General features: G+C 35.9%; 1 non-coding gene and 1 pseudogene across 1 annotated transcript; one reads left to right on the top strand and one right to left on the bottom strand.

Annotated features, from left to right (window-relative positions):
* Positions 1-3815: 3815 nt before the first annotated feature.
* LOC126599045 (mitogen-activated protein kinase kinase kinase 20-like) lies at positions 3816-4692 on the top strand (annotated as a pseudogene).
* A 5195-nt stretch (positions 4693-9887) lies between these two features.
* LOC126601036 (small nucleolar RNA R71) lies at positions 9888-9992 on the bottom strand. The gene has a single exon (XR_007615670.1). It is a non-coding gene; the product is annotated as a small nucleolar RNA R71 (small nucleolar RNA).
* Positions 9993-27902: the final 17910 nt, after the last annotated feature.

Here is a 27902-nt window from a genome sequence, read left to right as displayed (position 1 = left end):
CCATCTGTCGCTTTTCCTTTGTAATGCTATGAACTTGCAAGATCCTAGTGGAATTGGAATTTATCGAGAGCAACTTTGTAGGGAAAAGAACACATGCTTTGATTTTGGGTTTCTATTTTAAATGGGTGTATAAACAAATTTGCATATTGAATTGGGTCTGTTAGGGTAGTTTAGGTAGTAAATTTGGGTTTAAAGAGATATTGATAGTTTAATTACAAATAACTAGGGTGTAGAGATAAGTTGAGTGTGAAAAGATGTTATATGGGTTCAAATAAAATTTTCCATTAGTTTATAACTAAACTTTAAATAACCAATTTCAAACGTTTGTAACTATACCGTTATAATCCGAACTCGCAAACGGCTTTCGCCTATACATTCGTAGTGACGAGTACTACAAGGATATGCTAAAAAAAAGTTCCACGTCTCTCTAACCGATGGCCAACGAAGGTCAAAATCATTGCCTCAAGGGGGAATTTTCATAAATCACTAATTTAAAATTTATAAAACTTAAAATTAGGGACGGGTTGCTACACTATGCTTTTACAATTTGATTTTCAAAACTATTTTCTTTTGTATATTTACTTTCCCAATTTATTTAATTGTTTTTAATTAAATTCGTTTTTAATATTTTAGGTTATAAAATCAACCTCTTCCAACCCTTGTTTTCAAATAATTAATTAAGATTTGATATTTACATAAATTATTCATTCAATCCCTGCGGAAAACGACCTTGCTTGAGCCGTTTATACTACAACCACCTTATTGTCTTGCAAGTATTTTTAAGTGTTTTTATCCCTACTTTTGCAGGTGGTAAAAATACCTATCAAGAAATTGAAAATAAATTAACGCAAAATCAAATCTCATCTAAGTATTTAGAATAAAGTTTTGGAAAATGATGATTTAATGACCTAAATTAAGTAAAAACGAATTTAATTAAAAAGGTTAACTAAAATCTGCAATTTTTAAAGAAGGAAAAGGAAACAAATTTTAGAATTCAAAGTCAGAAGGTACTAGGGTTCCGCCATCCTCTTAACAATCCTACGTAGATTTACTAATTACTTATGAATTATTCATGCAACTTTGAAGGTTAGGTTTTCCTAATGTATATTCTACTCGTGGTATTCAAGCTAGAACGTATATCAAACATGCAATCCGTCCAAATTGCATCTGATTACTTATCTAAACATCCTAATGGTCGCGAATCATTAAGACACAAAGATAGTTTAAGCACACTGATTAATAATTCAAAGTATGTATGCATAATATCATAAGAAATTAAATAAAAACTACATATTCATGCTAAGGCTCAAGGCATCACCCTAGCAAAAGAAAATTAGTTATGCATATTCATAATTAAAATCAACATAATTGTATTAAACTAGAAAAAGAATGAAAACACCTTGTAGAATAAAGTATGAAAATCTCTAAACTTTGTCCCAAATCTTCTCTCAAAAAAATTGCATGGGTTCTCTCTCCCCTTTTAATGTCTAAAAAGTCTTATTTATACTACTAGAAAATAAAACCCTACCTTGAAAAGGTTTTAGAATAAAACTAGGAAACATAATTAAATGATAAAATAGAAAATAAAAGGTTTCCTATTGGAACTAGAATTCGGAGTTCTCAGAGAATTAGTCTTTTCATCGACCAAATCAACTCCGATTTGGTCTCAAAAGGTCTATTTTTAAAGCTGAAGACGTCCCCTACATGATCAGGATCCTTTCCTAAGCAAATGGAGAGGATCCTCCTGACCAGGCCCATTGGGCCGTTCAATTTTTATCCAACGACTACAAACAGGGGTCCCTCTAAAAATTATAATAATTATAATCGTTGGATAACAATTGAATGGCCCGCTGGGCTTGGTCACGAGGATCCTCTCCATCTGCTCAGGAGGATCCTCCCCTACAAATCCTCATAAGGAATCTTCTTCAAAATATGCCATGTTTACCTCCAAAATGCCCAAAACGTCCAGAAACATCAATCTGGGAAAGTTGCGCGCTAGGCCTTTATTTCATCCCCATGGTCAAACGACATGGTAGAAAAATCTAGAATTTTGATACAATCATCTGGAAAGACTCACGAACATCCTCCAATTGGAATAACTTCAAAATTCATTTGTTTGGTTATTTTTTGCTTAAGAGGAATTTGAATGTCCTACATTGAAAATACATAACAGAGTATCGAAATTTTACCAAAATAACCAATAAATTAATACTAAGATTAGGGTCAAATATATAGTATAAGAGTAATGCTATTCATACCATGTTTTTGTACCACATTTTCATAACACTTTAGGTAGCATTTGATGTGGACAGCCACAACATTTGAATTAATCAGATTTTTAAATTTAGTTCATTATTTAATAAACTAATAATTAAGAAAAACTAGTTAATTAAATAATAATTGTAGTATACGATGAATCTTTCTCTTTTCTTTCCTTGAGTTTTGCAAATTTTTCAAATGATGTGGTTGTCCACATTAGATGCCACCTAAAATGGTATATAAATATGGTATGAATAACATTACTCATAATATAATATGAACTCATCACGTGACACTCTTTTTCTTTCCACCAGGTTGGAAGCCCGGAATTTTATTGAGACCGCAATAATAGTGAACGGTATACAAACCAAGTATTCTCATCATACCGAAAGAGTACCTAAACGAAAAACAAATTCAACTTATTTCGTGGAAGGCTCAAAAGTATTATCATCATATCCCAAGGAAGTAATTATTGTAACAAAATATAACAAGAAAGCAAATCGCTATGAAAAAAACAGAATCAGGAACTTAAAATGTAATCAAACTAGCTACTTACAATTTGAGAGATCATGATTGCGAATTAACAAAATTAACCATAATCTGATAAACAAAAATTTATCAATCCAAGTAGGGCCAATTGGCTGTTTGCCCGGGGAAGAAGGAAAATATGAACATGGTGTAGACATGTAAATTTTGGTAAAATAAATTATCACCAACATAGTAAAATTTTGACATATCAGAGCTTAAGTAATATGTAGCGCTTCTCACAATTGTACATATATGGTATGTGACTTGTCAAAACTAGACAAGTCATTAAGAATGGCACACGTCAACATTGGCAAATAATAATTAAGGAATTATCTTTATTAATTCTTTAATTAATTTTAATTTAAATAAAAAATTAATTGATTTAAATTTAAAACAAATAGGCAGTGACAGACTTTGAATCTTCTAAAAGAATGAGGATTCTCTTCGGATTCTCTTTGTGAGGATCCCATGATCCTCAAATATTGTTTGTTCATCATAGATCGTGCGACCAGTTTTCATCAGATACTGTTCATGTTTAATTTTAAATAAAAGTATTAAAATGATTTCTGACCGCATGATATATGATAAACGAACACAATTTGATAATCTCTAGGATCCTCTCCGATCCTGACAAAGAGGATTCGTAGAGGATCCTCATTGCTTCTAAAACGCACCAAAGTGCATGCTTACTAACTGCCGATGGAGAAAACTAACCATCACCCCAAACGAATTACATTATGCCATGTGTTCCAAATTTCCCACACGGTAAAAATGTCTTTACCTATCAACACCCTTTAATCCAACGAATAGGAAACTGCTAAAAGTTTCTTAAGTCCCAAGTAAAAGGTGCCTATATACACATTGTATAGAAGGACCTTGCTTATTAATTGCTCTCTAGCTTCTATTTTTTCTTCCTTCCATCCATAGCAAACCCAAAAACCCAAACACAACAAACACATATCGTTCTCGAAACCCTCACAGAAAAACCCTTGTTTCTTTAGGTTCACCCGCGATTTTCAACCATGGTGATGGAGTGGATTCGAGGAAACAAAATCGGTAGGGGAGGCTTCGCCACCATCTACAAAGCGAAACCCAAAAACCCATCTTCTCAACTTCCAGCGTTGGTGGCCGTGAAGACTACTGAATCAGGCGATTATGGTACGCTCAAGAACGAGAAGCAAGTCCTTGACCAAGTCGGTTCTTGTCCCCATATCATACGATGTTTCAGTGACAATCACACCATCGAAAACGGCGAGGGAGTTCTACAACTTGGTTTTGGAGTACGTGAATGGAGGTACACTGGCTGATGAGCTCAAGAAGAACGGTGGTCGTTTGCCGGAAGTCGAAGTTCGACAACACACAAAGTCGGTGCTCGAAGGCCTTCGCTTTGTCCATGGAAAAGGGTTTGTTCACTGCGACGTGAAGCCTTAGAACGTTCTGATTTTTGACAATGGTGTGACTAAAATCGCTGACTTTGGGCTGGCGAAGAAAGCAGGGGAAACGCAAAGTAAAGTCGAAGTACGAGGCACTCCAGTGTACATGGCGCCGGAATCAGTAAACGACAACATGTATGAGGCGTGTTCTGACGTTTGGTCTCTCGGGTGTTTGGTGGCGGAGATGGCGAAGGGAAAACCGGCGTGGGATCACAAACCTGGGGCGAATATGTTCAAGGTTTTGATGAGGATTGGAGGAGATGAGATGCCGCAGATTTGAGTGAAGAAGGAAAAAGATTTTCTGGGAAAGTGTTTTGTGAAAGACCCAAGAAACCGATGGACGGCTGAAGATCTTTCAAGCCATCCGTTTGTTTTGCGGGACGAGAAAGAGGAGGAGCTGTTGGGAGAAAACATGTCGAGCTTGTCTGCTGTCAGCGATTCAAATTTGCATCAGACTATTTGTGTTGCATAGTAAAGAAGAAAAAGTAGTTAATTACTCTTACTTTTCATTTGTCATTTATATTTCACATCAATGTAGTGAACCACTCGATGTATATAAGTTTTGAATGAAGTTATTTTTCATTGCATGAAAAATGTACGTGACCAAGACTTGTACCAAGAAAAGAAATCTGCATGAAGAAAATAGAATCAAGAATTGCGATCATAATTGTAAATTCACAAAACTAATCACGGTGATCTCAGCTTTAATTTAGTCAAAATACCTATTAGAAAAAAATCAACTTCTCCTAGGGCTCAATTAAACATGTGAACACGACTAAATTGAATATCAGAGTACGCAGCGAATAAGACTACAAAATAATAGGAATATTATTAAACTAACGAGAATGCCGGAACGGCTATAAAACTCTAGAAGGCTACATTGTGACTAACTTAATTCTTTGAGCTACAAAGCGTCATATATATAGAGAACTAACCTAACCCTAATAAACAAGAAAATGAAACCCTAATACTAACGGGCTAAGCCCAAATTCAAACAATAAAATAATCCTAAATTCCAACACCCCGTCAAACTCATGGCGGTACATGGCAAGAGTTTGCAACAAGAAGATGAGGATGCAAGCTCCGTTAGGCGGACAATACAAGACAAGATCTGTTAGGCGGACATGATAAGGCAAGTTCCGTTAGGCGAACACGATAAGGCAAGCGATTCAAGCGAACAAACGAACAATCCATTCAGATGGCAGATGTGCTAGGTTTCTGGTTGCAGCGGTAGTGTGCAGATGGGGTTGATGCGAGTGTAGTGGTGATGGGATTTTGTTGCCGTGGTGGTTCAGTGGGTTCAAGACGGAAGTGGAGTACAGGGTCGAGCAACAACGATGGTGGGGCAGCAGATGTAGGCAGCAAGCGGGTTGCATTGGACAGTTAAGCACTGGTGCAGCGAAGTGGGAAGGTTGGCATCAAACTAGTTTATGTTTGCAGTGGGTTGGTGGTGGTGCGGCAATGTTGATCAATGGCAGGCGGTGGTTCGAATTGGTGCAGATGCAAGAGCAAGTGCAAGCTGAGTAGTTTCTGGGCAATGACATTATATATATATATATATATATATATATATATATATATATATATATATATACATATATATATTTTCAAACTAAACCAACGACAATCTAAACAACGAACAAGATGAACAAACAAATTGATACGAATCAAGGGTAGATTAAATCCCGAAGGATCAAACATGCTTTGATACCAAGTTGAATATCAGAGTGCGCAACAAACAAGACTACAAAATAATAGGAATATTATTAAACTAATGAGAATGCCGGAACGGTTACAAAACCCTAGAAGGCTACATTGTGACTAATTTAATTCTTCGAGCTACAAAGCATCATATATATAGAGAACTAACCTAACCATAATAAGCAAGAAAATAAAACTCTAATACTAACGGGCTAAGCCCAAATTCAAACAATAAAATAATCCTAAATTCCAACACTATTGACGCATGCTCTAATTACTCTTGGTGGTGTGCCGAGCCATTGCTTGACATTGTTCAGGCGAGAGTGAACAATGTGGTGTTAATCTTACTTTGTCTACTGCGCCTGCTGATCCAGAAAAACGCTTTGTCCAGCAAATGAGAATGGTGTCATGCTGGTTAGGAATTCCCAGAAAAGCGCTTTCCCCTTTATCTCTCTATTCCGTAAAAAGGAACCAAAGTAGAGGGAGTGAGAAGAGTAATGCTAGGTAGACTAAATTAGGAAGTTAAATTATGTGTCACTAATAAAAAACAAGCACGTTAATCAACATTTAAGTAATAATCCAATCATTAACTTTCATGTAATTTAATTTACAAAATTTAGTCTACACATTTAGTCTCCCTAACATTATCGAGTGAGAAATATGATGTTGACCCTCACACCAACAAAAATAATTCTGTTTTGTTGAACTCTTTAAATTGGTATTATTTCTTAATTGAATTCTTATTTAAAACATATAACTGTACGTCTTGATCGTTTACAATATCGTTATATCATAAATTAAAGGATCAAAAGACAGAATGGAAATCGAAGCACAGATGGGAGATGAAGTAAAACATCATAATGAACAACGAGCCGGGGATGTAGAATACTTATAAAAGCTTTGGGAGCTTGATACATATATACCTGCCAAATTTAACAACTAATACCATTTCAACATATTTTCAGTATACTTGGAATCCATTAACCTAGTTGATTAATTACATCACTGTCGCTATATAATTAAACTCAGACATCACGCCTTAAGAAGGGAAATTAACTCCGAAATTAATTGCAAGGTAAGATTTGTTAGAATTTGATGGTTGTATGTATATGTGTGTATTTGTATATATTGAAGGCAAAGAAAATGAATCAGAAATAAAGAATGAGAGAGACTGCAATGCAGAGAATCTTACTTTACAAAATCATTCATTCATTGTGTAGAGAGAGAGTCTAAGCTTATGAAATCCTAGCCATCCATCTTACAACCTGTGAGTTTAAGACACATGACATTTCTTAGACCTATAAGTCGTAACAAACTAATTAAGTTCAAATTCAATCTCGCAATATGAGCACAAACCTTTTTATCATACTAAGGGCTCGTTTGTTTGACCTCCTTAGCTAGGATTGGACTAGCTAAGACTAATAACCCACGTTTGGCATGGCTATGGACTAAGTTAAATGGGACTAGCCCGGACTCCACTACATGCCTCGTTAAGTCATCCTAATTAGTCCGACCCAAAAGCATGGGATTGCTAAGAACCTCAATACGCTGCTTCCCTCGCCGTCTCCTTCGCGTGAATTAGTGGGAGCGAACCGTTGTTCTTCGTCAAAGCTATTGATCCTCCGGTGAGCTTCTAGAACAATTCTCCTCTCTCTCTCTCGGATTGATATAGGAATTGGGGGATGAATTTGGTGATTAGAGCTGCTCATGAACTTGGTCAATTTGCCTTAAAAATTGATAATTATTTCTCTTGAATTGAAGAGGAACCATTGATGAGTAGATTTTATATTATACATTTTACCCTATTCTTAGTATATTTTGGTTAATATTTTGGAAGAATTTTGATGCTTTGAATTGTATTTTCAATATAGGACTTTTGATTTCCTCTGGAGCAAAACAAGACCAAATGGACGAATTTTGGTGTAATTCTAGCTGAAGTACGTTTGTGAGTCACTTAGCTTGATTGTATCAAAATTTGAGATTTTTCTACTAAGCGGTTATTTTCTGGCTATAAAATAAAGGAGCGATGCGCGGTGCTGGAAAATGACGTTTCTGGGTTTAAATTACATTTTTGGAGCCCAAGATGACCTTGGATGGTTTCATGGCCTTCTGAAGATGTGTTCGAAATGTCCTGATCTTTAAAACAAGCTATCTTGGGCCGATTTGGAGGAGATCTGAGGCTAAAACGTGGCTGGACAAGTACTTGGCAGATTCTCCTAGTTTAATTAGGGTTTTATTTTCTAAGATATTTTATTATTTTTCTTAGTTTCCTAATTGGAATAAGAGACCTATGTTTTAGGGTTTGTGCGATGGCTTAGCAAATATATTGCTTTGCCGTTCTTAGTTTTTTTTTTTTTTTTCTACGCTTTCTTTTATACAACTTTGGAGACAAAGAGAATTGCTAGGGTTCTTGGAGATTTTCTACTTTAAGGTGTTTTCATTCCTTTTATTCTTAATAATATTTTCTATGATTTCAATTATGAATATGCGTAACTAATTTCTTTTGCTAGGGTGAATCCTTGAGCCTTAGTATGAATATGTAATTTTTATTTAATTGCTTATGATTGATTGCATGCGTACTTTGAATTATTAATCACTTGGATTAAAACTATCTAATTGTCTTAATGCCTGATCACCATTAGGATCTTTAGAAAAGTAATTTGATGCAATTTTGGTCAAAAGGTTCCCTGAAATTGACCCTGGCTTCTTGTGATTAATAATTGTAATTTCACTTAAAATGAACACCACGTCTTAGGGGTTGCATTGTTTTTCAAAGGGTTTTCATAAAGCATAATGAGTCTCTCATGTTCAGATTTGATCCGAACATCCGGACGGGTTGCATGTTAGAAATATGTTCTATGTTGGAGGTTCCAAGTAGAATATAAATTAGGAAAACCTAACCTTTAAAGTGGCATGTGTAGATCATAAGTAATTGGTAAAAGCTGATAGGATTGTTAGTGCTTTCTTAATTTGATTTCTCCAAAACTGTTTCCTTTTCTTTCATCTTTAATATTGCAGATTAGTTTACTTTTATTAATTAAATTCGTTTTTAATTTAAGTAGGTTATAAAATCAATCATCTCAATTTCTACTTTACAATAATTAATTGGAATTTGGTTGGTTTCGAATTATTTAATAATCCCTGTGGAGAACAACCTTGCGAGATCCGTTTATACTACAATAACCTTGTAATTCTTGCAAGTATTATAGGAATTTTTAGCCCTTTCATGTGTGTAGTAAAATCCCTATCAAGAAAATGGCGCCGTTGCCGGGGATTATTTAAAATAATTCACTCTAATCAGATTCTTCATTAATTATTGTTGTACACATAAAATAAAATATAAAAAAAAGAAAAAAAATTAATTAAATTAAATTTTTTACAGATCACAGTAGGGCAGTGCATATTACAATCTGTGCATGGTCAACACACGTTCAACAGATCAGAAATTGATTCCATTTGATCCAGAACCTGAGCAGACGTTGAGAAGAAGACGTATGGAACAAAATTTGCAGTGGGTTCTTTCTTTGCAGGGGACTTTTCTGTAGTCTTTATTTTCTAGAGATCTGCATAGCAAAGAAAAAATGGTGTTTGTTATTCTAGAGGCTGGTCAGCCCCATGGTGATTCACGGACAACTCACAACACTAATATACCCAGTTGCATTACTTATCCAGAAGTGGAGGAAGGGTTTACATTCGAAATAAAGCACACATGTTGATATTGTACCTACATTTCATGGGTTATCAACCGACGATCCTAACATGCATATTGCAGAATTTTTAATGGGTTGTAAGAATATTTTGGTTAGAGGATTTTCAGCCGAATCCATTAAACTCCGTTTATTTCCATACACTCTGAAAGATCAAGCAAGGAGATGGCTCCTCACACTTCCATCTGCAAGCATTAGTACTTGGGCCCAACTCAGTGAAATTTTTTTAAGCAAATATTACCCAGCTTCAAAGACTCTTGACATGAGAACTCAAATTTTATCTTTTGCCCAAAAACCAAATGAAGAGTTTCATGTGGTGTGGGAACAGTTCAAGGAGTTGATTAGAAAATGTCCACATTCCGGTATTAATAGTACTGATCAAATGCATATATTTTTCATAGGGTTAAATATGACTACAAAAACTCTTGTCAATGCTTCATACAGTGGTTCATACAAAGATAAAAATGCATAAGAAGTTTGTTTGTTATCTGAAAAAATGGCAGCAGATACACAATAGTGGGCAGTTAAGCAGCCCCAATCTAGGTTTGTTTTTGAGATGTCTAACTGCTCTCCTTATGTTACAGCACAAATTGAAAAAATGGAGAAAATGCTTGATGCAAAATTTGACATGTTATTACAAAGAATTCCAGGTTCACAGATTGCTATACAACAACCTTTACAAGCTTGTAGATTCTGAAAAAGTGATTCTAACGAAACAGTGCAGCACAGTTTTATTGCATAAATTGCCTCCAAATAAGAAAGATCCAAGGAGTTTTACTATCTCTTGCACCATTGGAAATTGTGATTTTAGTAATGCTTTAATTGATTTAGGTGCTAGTGTAAACTTAATGCCTTATTCTATTTTTAAACGTTTAGGTGAAGGTGAGCTAAATCTAACCTCCAACATTATTCAATTGGCTGACCGTTCAATTACCTACCCTAGAGGAATCATTGAAGATGTTATTGTGAAGGTTGACAAATTATATTTACTAACTGATTTTATGGTGTTAGACATGGATGAGGATTTGACAACACCCATCATTTTGGGCCGCCCATTCTTGGCAACAGCCCGAACTTTTATTGATGTTGAAGCCAAAACACTAAAATTTCAGGTTGAAGATCAAACGGTTGCTTGAAGCCACCACACATCCAGGTGATAAGCAAGAATGCATGCGTGTTGATGCATTAGATGGTTTACCTCGGGCCAAATTTATGAGCAGATCATCAATTGACCATCTGTCCATAAAGCCTCCGAATTTGACTCGTGATTGCATAAGTCCTAAACCACAGCAACAAATGGTGCTACATGATGACCAACTGATTAACATTAAGAAAAAACATGAAAGTTTGCCAGGCAGCCCAAATTTTAAGAAAATACAACTTGGTAGGAAGGTGTGGTTATTAAATTCGAATTTCAAGTTAATTCCAGGAAGACAAGAGTCTCGGTGGATAGGCCCTTATATGGTTAAGCAAGTTTTTCAAAACAGTAACGTGGACATTGAACCAGAGGGCAGAGGTTGTGTGCTCAAGGTCAAGAAGTATCTACTAAAGCCATTCCTAAGGAAGTTTAGTGGACGCGAGTCACTAACACTGAAGGAACTAATGATTTGACGACCAAGCTTCTGCGACGTCTAGTTACAGACTTAAAATAAAGTGCTTATTGGAAGACAACCCAATTTTCCAACTTTCCCTACTTTAACGTTTGTTTCATTATTTTCAGTTCCAGATGCATTTAATTTCCCATGTGGTCATTTAGTGTCAAAAAAAAAAAGAAAAAAAAAATTATTATTTGCTTTTACTTAGTTTGCCGATAGTATTTTCTACAATTTATCTCTTATTTCACTACTTGATTTTTTTTTTTTTTTTGTGCAGATAGCAAACAAGACAAACAAGAATTTATGCACAGAGAGATTGTTTTAGACTGCATCATGCACCCAGTGAGCATATCTACATCAACATCAACCACATTTGTGCTTCACATAGCAGAGATGGGTGTTTATACCTTTCAGATCCAAGGTTGCGGCGACTTAGAGATTTGCTTTGCCATTTTGTTGACTACATTTGTAGCTTGAGCACTCTTTTTCTTGGATTTCCACTTGATCCGAGTCACTTACAGGCACAGAGAGACAAATATTTGAGCTATGCAATGACATTGAACTATTCTTGGCCATACGGAGCTCAACATTTCACGACAGGAGTTTTACCTTTCTTCTGCTCGATCGGATCTGTGGGACTGAGATGATTTGTTTCCTTTTTTGTACTTTGTAGACAGCAAATCTGTGAGTAGTCTACACACATTTTAACTCACAAAATGAATGGATGTTCGATTCCTTCGCTTTTTGGTCCCAAACACAAATGACATAAATGGAACTTAGAAACTACCATCAGAACCGAAGTTTGGGGATGCCGATGCTTTATCTGCAGCATGGAGGAGTCTCGGACGATCAGCCATGGATCTAAAAAACTTTGGTGTATTGTTGCTTCTCTCTTTTGTTGTGGATCCGAGTACTCTCGCAGAAACAAAGGCATGCATGCGTTAGTTTTTCCATAAAAATAAGCTCAATGGAACTAAATGACCACATGGACATATTTTTTTACCTTTGGGATTTCGGGATTCAAGACCGAGATCTAGTGCAGATAATGACTCCCATTTATGGGACCAATAGCAATGGAGGCCTGCATGTATGGTTTGCGAGAGAGGGATGAGAGAAATAACGAGCCTCTTTTGATTTCTAGAGAGAGGAAGTCCTAGGGTTGTGTTGGTGTGTGTGAGTGGGCTAAGGGAAATGAATGAATTCTTTCAGTTTCTAGAGAAATGCGAGAGACCTGCGGTTTACAAAGCATTCAGAAAGGTGAGAGTGATCTGGCCGTTCATTTGGAATCCTAAGGAGCTCAATGCATTGATGCTTGCTAAGTGTACAAAGCTGGAGCTTCCCATGTCTGTTCAAAAGACTCGGTTTCAATTAAAGAGGGAGAGAGCTGTAAGGCTTTGGGCTCAAGGTGCAGGGAATCCAATGCTTTTCACAAGCTGGTGGTAGGGTTTGGTGTGCGTGTGACGTGTTTGTGGGTTGTCTATGTGGTTTGCTGTTTTTGCATTCTTCCTGGACCTTTGTTTTGCAGGCTGGGCTCCACTCCAAATGATTGTGAGTTGTCCTCGTGTGTCATCCTTCCCAGGCCCACGTTTTGTCTTGCATAATGGATTCCAATTCTAACCAGGTGCCTTCTTTTCTCATCTTCTTTTATTTTATTTATTTTGTTCCCTTTCATGTCGTTTTTGTCGTTTTTCTTTCCTATTTTTTTATAATTATTGTTAGGTTTAGTTAGTGTTTGATTTAATATTTAATTTTCTTTGTAAAGTTGTTTCTTTATTTTCTTTTATTTTTCCACACCTTGAGGACAAAGTTTGATTTAAGTTTGGGGGTGGGAAAGTAAATTTTAGGACGAGAGGTAAGGGTTTTAATCAAGTCTCTTTAGCTATGTTGGTTCACTTTACACTAAAGGAAGTTTGTGAATTCTTTTCTAATTAATTCTAAATGGTTTAGACTCTGTGGTGGGATTGGTTGAAACTTTTGAAAAGATGTTCTAGTTTTTAAAATTTGGTATGGATTGCAACTTGAAGGTGGAAGTTTTGTCTTGGTTGAGTTTTAGCTAGTTGTCTAGTTTGTTAAGTTTTTATTTTTGTTTGAGTCTTGTTTTGCTTGAGGACAAGCAAAAAGCTAAGTTTGGGGGTATTTTGATGAGTAGATTTTATATTATATATTTTACCCTATTCTTAGTATATTTTGGTTAATATTTTGGAAGAATTTTGATACTTTGAATTTTATTTTCAATATAGGACTTTCGAATTCCTCTGGAGCAAAATAGGAACAAATGTATGAATTTTGGAGTAATTCTAGTGGGAGGACGTTCGTGAGTCACTTAGCTTGATTGTATCAAAATTTTGGATTTTTCCACCAAGCAGTTATTTTCTAGCGATAAAATAAAGGAGTGATGCGTGGTGTTGGATAATGACGTTTCTGGGATTCAATTGCATTTTTGGAGCCTAAGATGACCTTGGATGGTTTTTTGGCCTTCTTGAGATGTGTTCAGAACGTCTTGATCTTTAAAACAGGCTATCTTCAGCCAGATTTGGAGGAGATCTGAGGCTAAAACGTGACTGGACAAGTACTTGGCAGATTCTTCTAGTTTAATTAGGGTTTTATTTTCTAAGATATTTTATTATTTTGCTTAGTTTCCTAATTGGAATAAGAGACCTATGTTTTAGGGTTTGAACGATGGCTTAGCAAATATATTGCTTTGCCGTTCTTAGTTTTTTTTTTTCTACGCTTTCTTTTATGCAACTTTGGAGATAGAGAGAATTGCTAGGGTTCTTGGAGATTTTCTACTTTAAAGTGTTTTCATTCCTTTTATTCTTAATAATACTTTGAGTCCTAAAATATTTTAGTGTATAGTTTAGTCTGGTACTGTACCAAACACTTCACTATTCTTATCCTGCTTAGTCCAAGCCAAGCCAGTCCAGCTTAGTCCCTAAGGCTAGTCCAGTCCGAGATAATCCGGTGCAACAAACACAAATGACTTAGCAACCAAGCTATCAAATCACCAATTTATAATTCAACACTCCTTTTAAATTGTGAACTGATTTTACTCCAAGAAGCTCCTTGAGATATTTGAATTGATCCTTTACCAATGTCTTTGTGAATATATCTGCAATCTGTTGCCTTGTTGGACAGTAAACAAAGTCAATCACTCATTTTTGCAGTGCTTCCTTGATGAAATGATATCTTCTGTTGATGTGCTTGGTTTTCTAGTGAAATATAGGATTCTTGGTGATGGAAATTGTTAAAGTGTTATCACAGTTCAAAGGATTGCCACAGTTTAAAGTTCACTAAAATCTTCCAGAACAAACATAAGCCCAATTGTTTGAGCACTTGCCTTTGATGCACTGATATACTTTGGTTCAGCGGTTGATAGAGCAATACAATGTTGCTTAACAGAAGGCCATGAGAACATCCCACTTCTAAATGTGAAAGTATAGCCAAAAGTACTTCTTATGTCATTGTCATAACCACTTCAATCATTATCATAGAATCCAATCAACATTGTTCATTTTCCTTTCTCATACCCCAAACCTTAATCCAATGTTCCTTAGATATATTTTAGAATCCTCTTTGCAGTTCCAAAATGTTGTTTGAAGGACAATGCAAGAATGTAGCCAACATACAAGCCACATACATTATATTTGGTCTTGTTGCAGTGAGATACTATAAGCTACCAACAATTTTCTTGTATTGAGCCTCATCTGCATCACTATTTCTTTCTTTCTTTTTCAACTTATCATTAGAAACAAGTGGTATGTTCATAGCTTTGCAGTCTTGCAGACCAAATTTCTTACGCAGAGATGCAATATATTTCTTCTGATGAATGAAAATGTTTGTTTATGTTTGCATAACCCCCTTTCCAAGGAAATGATGCAAAGGACCAAGATAAGTCATTTCATATTTGTTCATCATTTTAGCCTTGAATTTTTCAAATCAACTTTTGACTACTTCAAATGTAAATTATATGATCAACAAGATAGATAGATACAATGAGAATTCCTACTCTTTTGTTGCTCTTAGTGTATACAACTCATGCGTCAAAGCTTCATTAGTCATGTTAATATCATTCTTAATGATTTTTTTTTTAAATTTTAATTTCAGTTTTGTTTGCAAACCAAAACTGATGCATTAAAGAGGTTATAATGTTGAAGCTATGAATTATATTTTCTCTTTGAAAATGCCATTTTGATTAACCCATTAGTTAGTAAATTATAAAGTCTAACATTTTCACCTTTCAATTAGCTTATTCCTTATTGCATAGTAAAAAAGTGGAAATCAATTTTATGACCATTTATTCATTTACATTCATCTATTAAGAGATTGTTAATGCAATGCTCTTAATATCTTAACGTTATATTTGAGTCTTTATATATCTTCCATGGATCTAGTCTTGGAAAAAAAAAATCTTTCTTTCATTTGAGTCCTTATATATCTTCAATGGATCTAGCCTTGGGGAAAAAAAAATCTTTCTTTCTTGGAAATCCTTCGAGTCTTTGACCTTAGAAAAGAAAGAACTTAATCTTCCTCTCCTCTCCTAATTCGTTGTGTTTTTCCAAATGCTATTATAATTTTCACTTCTATAACAAAGGAAAGAATCGAGTTGTTTACTCAATCCAAGTATTACGAGTGTACGCTTACAAGGATTATAGGTTGTTGTATCTTAGAGGGTAGGGAGCTATAACTTGCTACACCTAGACATTGTCTTATAGGGGCGAAATATACTCTTAAGAACAGTGATTACACGCCTCTACCTAAAATATTGTTTTAATCAAGTATCAACGTAAAACGGTTTCTAGCCTACAAAAGATAAGTATTTTATCGTATTTGGTTTATTTTATTTGATAGATTGTGGTACTAATATTGTGATAATACCAATATTAATTTTATGTGATTTGTTGTAGGAGAAGTAGCATCCACATCGCCAATATTTTCCAACACAGAGACTTATCATCCTGTACATCAACTCTATAATCTCCAAATAGTAGAAAATAACTATGTTCAGTCATTTGCCCAACACCCAACTAATTTTCTGCAGGTCCTAGCACCAACATCACCTCCTTTATGTATCATTTGCCTTTGATGGTATCAATCACAAGTATCATTTTCCCACTACGTCCCCTAATACTTCAGTTCCCACCACGCACCTTTGATTTGAAATTTCTATTGATATCCATAAGTAAATCTTCCCTTGAAGTCATTTGATTGCTACAACCACTGTCTATATACAACGCATCACTATTCTTGTCCACAATAGTTGAGTGACTTGCAGAGAACAAGTTCCTTGTCTCCTATACTTCAGTAGCATAACTCACTTGTTGCAAAGTCTTATTGAGATTACAATCCTTAGCAATATGGCCAAATTTACTGAACTTGTAACATTTTGACTTCCCTTTATTCCAAGACTGGTGAAGATTCTTATTTCGACTGATTATATAGTTGCATTATATTAAGAAATCATTTCTCTTCATTAATGATTATTTTAACCAATTTCCCAGTCTATTTTATATTAGGGTGTGTAATTTATTAAACAAATTAATTTAGAAAAATGATTGAGCCTTTGTGTCATAACTGTTCATTTTTTATACTACAAATTGAAATCATAATAAAAATTGGGGTAAATTATACAAAACTACATAAGTTATGGGTCGCACCACAATCTCATACCTCACAAAACATTACAATGTCATACCTTAATTTACGAATCATTGCAATGGCAAGCCTCCGTTAAAAATTCCATCAGTTTATCTGTTAATTGCTGACGTTGCAAAAGCAGGGCCATATGTTTAATCATATATCATCAAATTTGTGCCACGTGGCAAATTTTTTGTTTTTTAAAAGTTTAATCATTTAATAATGCCAAAAAAAAATCTATTTAAAATATAATTAGATTAGTTAATTAAATATGTTTTTTTGCAACAACGAAAAGGATTAAAAAACCATCTTCATCTTCGACGAAATTCAGATGCAGTGATACAGACACAGTGATCATCACCATCATGAGAGAGCAAAAGCAAACCAAAATTCCGCTCTGTCTTCAAATTATCCTCCCATTAGTCATCTTAATTCTCTCTGTAGACCCAGCAAACATAATAGAGAGAGCTCCATAATTAAACATCATAAAAAAAAACCCATAACAACTGTTTCCTAATATTATATTTTGAACCGCTATGAAACCAGACAAAGTTGGACAATGGGATATCAAATCATTTCCAAAAATTGAGATGGCTACTCATACGAACATAGCAGAGACCACCTATCTCTCTACCACCCTCTTCGATGTTGAGTGCATAAAGTTATACTTTTATGGCAAATCATTTCCTAATATTGTTGTTTGTATTGTATTTCAGGATGAAAGTAAGGGCTTGAAGAAATCATCTTATTTTGAATAATTTAAGAGCCTAGAATGGATAGTTTGAAGCCCAACTCGCCCAAGACCAAACCATAGCCCACAAGTGGCCAATGATCCGCCAGAAAAGGCCTTTGCAGAACAGTGAACTTGCGAGCTTTGCCTTGAAATGCTCAGAATGAATTAGAAAATGGGCCATATGTGGCTGGAAAGCCCTAGAAGTATTCTTTTTTATGGTCTTTACAGCTTGTGATTTGGAGGTTTCGACTAGAAATTATGATAGAATAAAGAGGAGCTGTTCAGTTACAAATTTTGAAAACAGCTAGTTTTCAGTTACTCCTATACTAAAACCTGATTGTAATGAGCTATAAATGAGAGTCAATTTAAGGATGTAAATGTTCAGATGTTAGAAAACTTCTCAGCTTTTTAATAGGAGGAAAATACACAGAATCTGAAGGAGGAAAAAAAAGGAGATACACAACATCAAAGAGGAGGATAAGTCTTCCACCTTGAGACATTTCTAGGTTCTAACTTTCCTAACTTTTTGTGTATTTTGTTATGCTTTTAATTTAGGTTATGGATACTTAGGGCTACTTTGAAGCCCTAGACATGATTGAATTAATGTTATGGTGCAGTTTTAGTTTATCAATTTCATTTGCAAGCTAGAATCAGTTTTCTGTCTCAATTGTTTCAAGCACATATTTTCAATCTTAGCTACCTTGTTTAAGTTTACTTTTTGTTGCGAATGATAAGGATGATTGTCATATCTTCTTTCATTCCTTAGCAACATGTGGTTAGGTTCAAAACTAATCATGTAAGTTGATTCCATGAAAATCTAGGATAAAGGCCATGTTCTAGGGTTCATGTGATGTTCATAATCATCTTCATTCTTAATGATTTTATAGGTGCTAAATATGAGTATATGCCATGCTAGGTTGCACCTACAAATATAAGTTTGATGTATAAGTTTTATAGGTGCTAAATATGAGTTATATGCCATGCTAGATATGTGAACATCTTAGTTGTGCATTTGAAATGGATAAGTTAAACGATTGTCTCATTGATTCATGAATGTTTAGGGGAAGGCCTTAGCTCATTTTAAGTCAGATTTCACTTTTCTAACTTATTCCATGTCTTAGGTTTATTTTTAGATAGTTCTAATATTTCACTTTTCTTTTTGTCTTTATTTCTTTTCCAAAATTACTCAACCCCCCATTTTAAGTCATAGGAGTCTTTAACTAATGCTAATTTCTAAGAGTCAAATGTTTTACTAAGTTGTTTCTCAATCCTTGTGGTTTGACACCTTTACTTGTGCTGCAATACTATCCTTATATTTGCACTCAAAAGGAACTTCAACATTCGACTCCATTTACCGTTCCATTGACGAACCCATAGTCGAGAAGTCCATAACTATTCGATGAAATTCCATGGCAAGTTTCAAAATGAAAAATTCAAGGTACAATCACCAGAACTGAGTTTCTGATGAATTCAATTTCCAGCTCTTTGGATTCGAGTGATGGGTTTCCTTCGTCGAAGTTGGATATTATGTATGTGATAAGATCCAAACTCAAGACCTTAACTCAAACCTGCAAGTATGTAACAATGTTGGATGGAGTATAGAGAGAAGGGCTAGAGAGAGAATGATATGTTTTGTAATATATTTCTTTTCCAAAATGACCGTGTTTTTTTACACCCACAATTGACTACATATATTCTTTCTCAATCTCTCACTTCCAGCTGGCATAACAAACCAACTAAACAAAGTTATATAAAACACATTAAAAACTTACTAACTAATAAAATGTGATTAAGATAATCACGAGCCAAACATTTACCCTCTCCTTCAAATAAGACCTTGTCCTCAAGATTGTACTTCAAAGCTTAAAGGTTAGGAACCTAGCTACAAAATCTTCAAAATCCTCCCATGTAGCTTCATCAGCCCTCTTGTCCTTCCATTTAATTAGCAGTTGGACCTCAGCAACATTATTCTTCTTGTAAATTCTCCTCTGCAACACTACTTCTAGTTCCTGAGCTTGTAACCCTTCATCAGTCACCAATGGTAGTAGTGGTACGAGACTCACATTGGGACCAATATGTTTCTTCAAGCAACTGACATGAAAGACTGGATGAATCTTTGAAGTTTCAGGTAGTTTAATTTTGTAAGCCACATTGCCAATTTTCTCCAATACTTCAAAAGGACCATAGACCTTAGGGTGTAGTTTATGGCAAGCATGTGTAGCCAGTGATTGCAGATGGTAAGGAACTAATTTCATATAAACTAGATCCCCATTTCAAAAGTCCTCTCACTCTTGTTTATCAGCTTGTACCTTAATCCAGTTCTGAGCAATAATTATATTGGTCTTGAGCATGGCTAATATCTTGTCTCTAGCCAACAACCCTTATTCCACACTATCCAGTTTAGCTGATCTAAGTTCATAGGTAGCAATATGGAAAAGAGGCATACCATACATAATCTCAAATGGAATGAACTTGGTGGAAGAGTGAAATAAAGTGTTGTAACTCCATTCTACCCATGCTAACCACTGTAACCATTTCTTGGGTTGGAAACTATTGAAACACCTAAGGTAAGTCTCCAAACATCGATTGACCACTTCTGTTTGGCCATCACTTTAAGGGTGATAGCCTAAACTCATGCAAAGTTTGGACCTTTAGAGTTTGAAAAACTCTCTCCAGAAAGCATTGAGAAATAATGTGTCTCGGTCACTCACTATAGTTAAAGGCATACCATGTAATTTGAAAACATGATCCACAAACTCCTTAGCAACTATTGCAGCAGTGTAAGGGTGCCCTAATGCTATGAAGTGTGCATACTTGGAGAGTTTGTCTACCACCACCAATATCACAGATTTCCCTTTGCAATTTGGTAACCCACAAATAAAATCCATATTGATATCTGTCCAGACTTGTTGTGGTAATGAGAGAGGTTGTAATAAACTAGGAAGTGAGATAGTTTCATATTTGTTTTGCTAACAAGTTCTACATTCAGCCACCCACTCCTTGATGTTTCTTTTCATCCCAATCCAATAAAATCCTCTCTTCAACCTTTGGTAATTTTTTAAAACTCCCTCATGGCAAAAAATAAGAGTAGAATGGTATTCCTCAAACACTTTCCTTTGCCAAGTAGATTCAGCACCAATGACAATTCGATGTTTGTACTTGAGGAAACCATTGTCAAGATGGTACTTTGATAGCTTGGTACTGTATAACACAGCAGTGGCATTATCCTTGACTTCATTCTTTTTCTGTAACACCCAATAGTCTTGCTCCATATCCCTTCTTAATTCATCTAACCAACCAAAGTAAGGATAAGTAATAGAGCAAATGTCTAATTTTTGTCCACAAAAGTCTTATGTAGCAAAGTAGAACCTGAAACTCATGAGAGTGCATCAACTACAATGTTATCCTTGCTCTGTCTATATTGCACTTCATAATCAAAACCAAGTAGTTTTGACACCCACTTTTGTTGAAATGGGGTGTTCATTCTTTGACTTAGAAAATACTTCAAACTACTGTGATCTGTCTTGATAATAAAGTGGCGCCCTTGCAAGTAGTTTTGCCACTTCTTCACTGCATATACAATTGCGATTAACTCCTTTTCATAGGTGGACATATATTGATTTCTAGGACCCAATCTTGGATGGAGAAAGCTATAGGTCTCCATTGTTGTTGAAGAACTATCCCAATGCCATTACCTGAGGCATCATATTCAATGACAAATGGTATTGAAAAATTGGGCAAAGCTAGCAGTTGAAGAGAAACCATGGCTTGTTTCAAAGCCTGGAAAGCTTGTTCAGTGCACGGGGACCAATTAAAACCTTATTTGCTAGTAGGTTTGTACAATGGTTGGCAAATCTTACCCTAACCAGGTATAAATTTTCTATAATAGCATGTCAATCCTAAGAAACCTTGTAGTTCCTTCACAGTTTTAGGAGTAGGCTAATCCACAATGGCTTGGATCTTCATAAGGTCAGTTGATACCTCATCACTAGACATGATGTGCCCCAAATACTTGACTTGGCACTGCCCAAAGGAACATTGTTTTTTTTTTTTTTGACAAAGAGTTGATGCTGTTGAAGAACTGCAAATGCTTGTTTCAGATGAGATAAGTGTGTTTCCTAAGAATTACTATAAACCAAGATATCATCAAAGAAAACAAGTATGAACTGTTTCAAATATGGCTTGATGATATCATTCATGAGGCTTTGGAAAGAGGGTGGCACATTAGTCAAGCCAAATGGCATTACCAGAAATTCATAATGCCCGTCATGAGTCCGGAATGTAGTTTTTTCAATATCAGCCTCATGCATCCAAATTTGGTGGTAGTCGGACTTAAGGTCTAATTTGGAGAAGTATTTAGCCCTACAGAGTTCATCTAATAAGTCATCAATCAAGAGGATATGATACTTATCCTTGATTGTGATCTTATTTAATTCCCTGTAATCGATGCATAATCTCCAAGTCCCCTCATCCTTCTTAACCAATAAGACAGGATAAGAGAAAAGGTTGTGGCTAGGGCGAATGAACTTGAAGCTGAGAAGTTCCTTCATTGCCTTCTCAATTTCGTATTTCTGCACATGACCATAATGATATGGTCGAATGCTAGGTGGTCAGGCGCCAGCAATAAGTGGAATCTTATGATCATGTTCTCTCGCAGGAGGTAGGTGAGTAGGAATGAGAAATACAATCTCAGGTTCATCTAAAATAGCTCGTAACTTTTCTTGTTGGCTTGTAGTTAGAGTGGTGTTGTCTATAGGATAAACATCGTCCATAGAATACAAAAGAAACCCTAGGTTTGAACCAGATAATTCTTTCTCCAAATTTTGAACTACCATGTCATTAACAAGAGGGTAAGGTGGTGCATTATGGTACAGTTTGTAATAGTCAGTTCCCATGTGGAATTCCATGGTAAGAAGCTGGAAATCCCATAAGACAAGGCTCATAGAAGAGAGCCATTGAACCCCTAGAACCACATCATAGCCCCTAGTGGAAGGGTAAAAAGGTTTATATTACAGTGATAGCCAACCAATTTGAGAGACAGGTTCTTGCAATAACCCTGGCTTTTTACTTTGTCTCAGTCTGCAATCATGACATTAAGGGGCTTTGTAGCTTGGAGAGGCCACCCAAGCTTCCTCACTATTCTGCAATCAAAACAATTATGGGTACTACTCGAGTCTAGCAAGATGCAAACTGGTTGGTTGTGGATTGTCCCATCCACCTTTATAGTCTGTAAAGTTTGTTTAGTAGAGGTCCCATAGAATGCACAGGAACTAAGTTCCATGACCTGCAGCGCACCTTGGTCATCAGTGCTAACTATCTCACCTAAATATTCCTCATCACAAACATCTAACATAAGAAGTTGTTTTTTAAGGTACTTATGGCCTGGAACCCACTTCTCGGAACATAACCAGCATTTTCCCTTTTCTTTTTTATACTGTATTTCATCCGGTGTAAGCCGACGAATGTGCATGTTGGGTGGTCTTGGCGGCCATTGGTAAAGGTGGAGGGTGAATTGTATGGCTTACTCGAAGGGCTAAGGCTCGCATCCCGGATAATTTGGCATCAAGTTGAAAGGCAACAAAAATGGCATCATGCACAATATGTGGTTTTAGCAACTTTACATTGTAAATTAAATCACGTTTTAATCCGCCAATAAAACAACTCTTTAATAATATAAAACCAACATTAACATTGCGATTAGCCAATCAACGGAATTCTAGGACATAGTCTTTGAGAGTACATGTTTGTTTCAATTTGAATAGAGCCTCAATGCAGTCCTCAAATTCAAAGGGGCCAAACTCTTGGCACAGAGCAGTAATGAAGGCATGCCAGGTATGAGTAGTATGGATGCAATTGTGCTTACTTAAACCATTGCAGTGCCTCATTTTCCAGGTAAAAAGAAGCTGTGACGACTTGCTGGGGCTCATGAATGTTGTAGTAAGCAAAATATTGCTCAGCCTTATAGATCCAAGGAATTGGATCATCCCCGTCAGTAAAGCGAGGAAAATCTAACTGTTGCTACCATGGAGGTCGGGGCGAGGATCTACCGCCACCGAACGGATCTTGACGAAGAAGTCGAGGTGTCTCTAAGAAGCGGAGATTAGCGTCACCGGATAAGATGGCGGAATGAGGAACGAGATCTAGCACGATGAGAGATGGATGTGCAGAAGAACCCGCATCACATTGAAAAGACTGTTCACGACACAATTGCTCAAAGGAAAAGGCAAATTTGGCATTCAGATTGGCTGATATCTCAGCTTTCAAGGAAGTGTTGGCTGCGGTGATGGAAGATTGGTGCAATTGAGGTAGATTTTCCAGTGTAGCTTCGACGGCGGAAACTCGAGCATCCATGGTGCTTAAACAAGTAGTGGGAGCACGACGGGGCATACACGAGGGAATCTGGGACCGAGAGGATGATACCAATTGATAAGATCCAAAGTCAGGACCTTAACTCAAACTTGCAACTATGTAACAATGGTGGATGGAGTATAGAGAGAAGGGCTAGAGAGAAAAGAATATTTTTTGTAATATATTTCTTTTCTAAAATGACCGTGTTTCTTTACACCCACAGTTGGCTACATATATTCTTTCTCAATTTCTCACTTCTAGCTGGCATAACAAACCAACTAAACAAAACTTATATAAAACTCAATAAAAACTTACTAACTAATAAACTGTGACTAAGATAATCACGAGCCTAACACTATGGATCACAATCGAGGTCCTCATCGTCATGCTACAACATGCACAGGCTAAGGTCCACCACTAGGCCCCTGTGAGAAGAAAGAGATTGTGGGTTTGGCCGGAAGACCCACAAACTTTCGGTGACCTAGATCTGAAATTCAACCAACGAACTTGTTTGGGTCATTTGCAGTTCAATCGCGTGGGGAGTCGCCGCTCTCCCTGAAGTTCGAGTTGGTTGAGTTGGGATGGTGGGTTGGGACCCTGTGACTGCGATGTGAATTGAGGAATAAGGTTAACAGAGTTGTGATGGTGGATCGAAATTTATAGCTGAGGGGTTGGGGAAATTAGGGCTTATTTAGTTTTCATTATTTTTAATTTTGTTAATTTTTTTAATTAACTAATGTAATTATATTTTAAATAGGTTTTCTTGTTTTTGTCATTATTAAATTATTAAATTATTTTAAATTATTTTTTTTGCCACATGGCACAAATATGATGATATGTCATTAAACATTTATCGTTGTTTTTGCCACATCATCAATTAACAGATAAATTGACGAAATGTTTAACAGAGGTTTGACATTGCAACAGATTCATAAATTGAGGTATAACATTGTAATGTTTAAAACATAAGGTATGAGATTGTGGTGCGACCCATAGTTCATGTGGTTTTGTGTAATATACCCTAAAAACTGTGAGACCACCAAGCAATTTCAAAAGCTAAATTGCTCATGATTTTCTTCCCTATTTTATTGTTTGCTTGATCAATTAGTTTAGCTCCCATCAACCAATAACATTAAACGTCATAGCAAGGTTCAGTGCTCTATCTATAATATTAGTCATGGTTCTAGCCAACTACATTTCCAATCCGAGCCAGTCAGCCCTTCTATTTTCAACAAATCTTTGATGATTTGAAAGCCACATAATCTGCATTTGTAGGTATTTTCGGCAAGATTTGGTCATTCACTCAATTTGCCACAATCTATGTTGTTGATGATCCGATAACAGAAGGTTAGACCCAAGCTCACCCTCTGTTGGCCGGTTCCAAGGCTTTTCTCTGATATCCAGTTTGGATGGATGTAATACCCATTACTTGTTTTAACTTCTGCTTACAAGTACAACTATAGCACTCTAGACATACATGGAACCGAAAAGCAATACGAGCCAGTTGGAGAATTTCCGGTGGTTTCAGGTACCAACAAGTGTCGAAATGTTTGGGGATACACTACATTTGAGACGACTTTCGTGGACATACCAAGTTCATACGTAATTACACAATGCAATGTCACAGTGAAACATTACTAATCTACTATTAGCTTAATATCATGTTTTTTGGTTAAAGATATAATACTATACTACTATGTGTATGAACCTTTAGACCATCTCCAACCGAACGGTCCAGAGGGCCAGAGGGTCGAAAATATCCCGAAAACCGTCTCCAACCGAGGGCTAGGCTAAATGACTCGTGGACCCCATGGGACAAAAATGGGCCAGACGGCCAATTTAGGTTTAGGGTTTAGGAACTTTTTTGGTCCCAACCCACTTTTTTTTTTTTTTCTTTGGACCTTTTTTTTTATTTCTAATTTTTTCCTACACCAATTCTCACATATTTTTCCCCATTCCATACTGTCTTACCTTATTTTATTTCAATTCTTCACATTTCATACTATAGCCTTTTGGCCTTCGGTTGGAGATGGTTTTTTGTGACAGGGCTAAAACGAGCCTTCTAACCCTTTGGCCCTCGGTTGGAGATGGAGGCAAATATGACTTTGTACTGTTCATTAAAATATTAATATCTTGGAGGGCCATATGGCTAGAACGAGCCCTCTAGTCCTCGTTCGGTTGGAGATGGTCTTAGTTCATATTTGATCGTGCTGTTATGGTGGTGTGTTTTTAATTTTAAAAAGTCAGTTCCTTGGAGATTTTTTTTATAATATGGAGATTTCTAGCTCTATTGTTGCGGATCTAATATCAGTAATTAAAGCTATTGAATTGGCTTCAGTTCGGGATTAAACTTTTATTTTGTTGGAAGTTGATTCTATTTTGGTTCTCGACTTCTTGCGCTCTCCTCCATTGTTGCTTTGGCAATTGAGAGTGGAGGGGAGGAATTGCTTGTGTAGAATTTCCTAAATGCATTTTCTTCTTCTCACATTCATGGGGACGGTAATCAAGTTGCTAATACTCTTGCAAATCATGGTTCTTCTACTGGTATTGTTTGGTGGGAACCTCCTCCTGATTTTCATTTTGCCTTATTATCATGATTATGTAGTTGAAAATTAGAGACGAACAAACCAAATATAAAACTAAGGAGAATATTTTATTGCTCCAAAACTGAGAAACATTGCCGCAATGGCTACATAACTCAAATAGACTACATCTTGACAAACTTGATGAAAATAAATGAATACAAGACTCGTATATATAGCGCAAACTAGCAAACCTTAAACCTAAATGGGCTTGGCAAAAAAACCAAATATTAGAAAAAAATAAATACTGTTAATTTTTTTTAAAAGTCCAGTCAAACTCATGGTAGTAAAGGACACAAGTTTGCAGACAAGCAGATGGGGATGCGGGCTCCATGAGTTAAACAAGCAGATAGGCAGACATGTTCTTCTACAAATGTACAGATAAGCAGGTAGGCTCCGGTACGCTTACAGGCAGGTAGGCAAACAGGCTTCGACAAATAGACAGGCACACATACAGGCAGATTCAAACATATGGAAGATATATAGATTCAGATAGCAGATGAAAGATAGATTTAGATAGGCAGATTCTATTAGGTGAGATTTCCATATCCAAAATGCAAAATACAAGCAGATGAAACTTAGACAACAATCACTCGAGTGGTCACTAATCCAATCATTCGAGTGATTGCCAAACAAACAACAACATACTCAATGCACACTATATCAAACAACCCAATAAAATTTAGAAGTAGCCAAAAAAGTCTATTCAACATAAAGACAAAAATAAAAAATAAAAAAACCCTATCTTTGGACTAAATTACAGAACACTTGACCTTGATATTCCGACATATCAATCAGGTGAGGAGACAAGATTTTATCGCGATTGGGAGGTTATACGCGTGGGAGTGTGAATGTGTTTTTTACTAGGTTGATTTAGTCAATGAGGTTTGTTTTAATTTCAGATTAATTTGGTTCCCGTTAAACTAATTGGATGTTAGAAGAGTGGATGGTGTTTGAAAAGGGTTGGTTTTTATTCTTTTTTTAATTTCCCTTTTAGTTGTTTGAATGAACTTTTTATAATATAAATCAAACTAAATCGAATAGCCGTGTTTGTATATTGTATTTGGTTTCTTAAATTGGTTTTTTTTTTCTTTTTTGCTGAAAAATGTAATTTAATTTTGTGGATCAAAGTTTTTGAGCAAGAAAATTACCTTGGAGATAGAATTTAAATATGAGCACTTACATTTATTTAGAGTTTTGAATTCATCTTTAATTAGGGCACTGTGGTTGTGAGTTTGATTTAATGCATTGTAATCTTTATAAACATATTTATTTATGTTGCTGCGGGCATAATTTCTAGTTCCATCCAAATCATCAAGCGGGCTCAAATGACGCAAGCCCATGGTGCAAAAACTGGTACAAAAATAACCTCCCAATCGTGA

This window comes from Malus sylvestris, chromosome 14 (assembly GCF_916048215.2).
Source record: "Malus sylvestris chromosome 14, drMalSylv7.2, whole genome shotgun sequence".
In the NCBI taxonomy this organism is placed as follows: Eukaryota; Viridiplantae; Streptophyta; class Magnoliopsida; order Rosales; family Rosaceae; genus Malus; species Malus sylvestris.
Note: the sequence above shows the minus strand (reverse complement) of the source record. Positions and strands in the feature narration are given on the sequence as shown.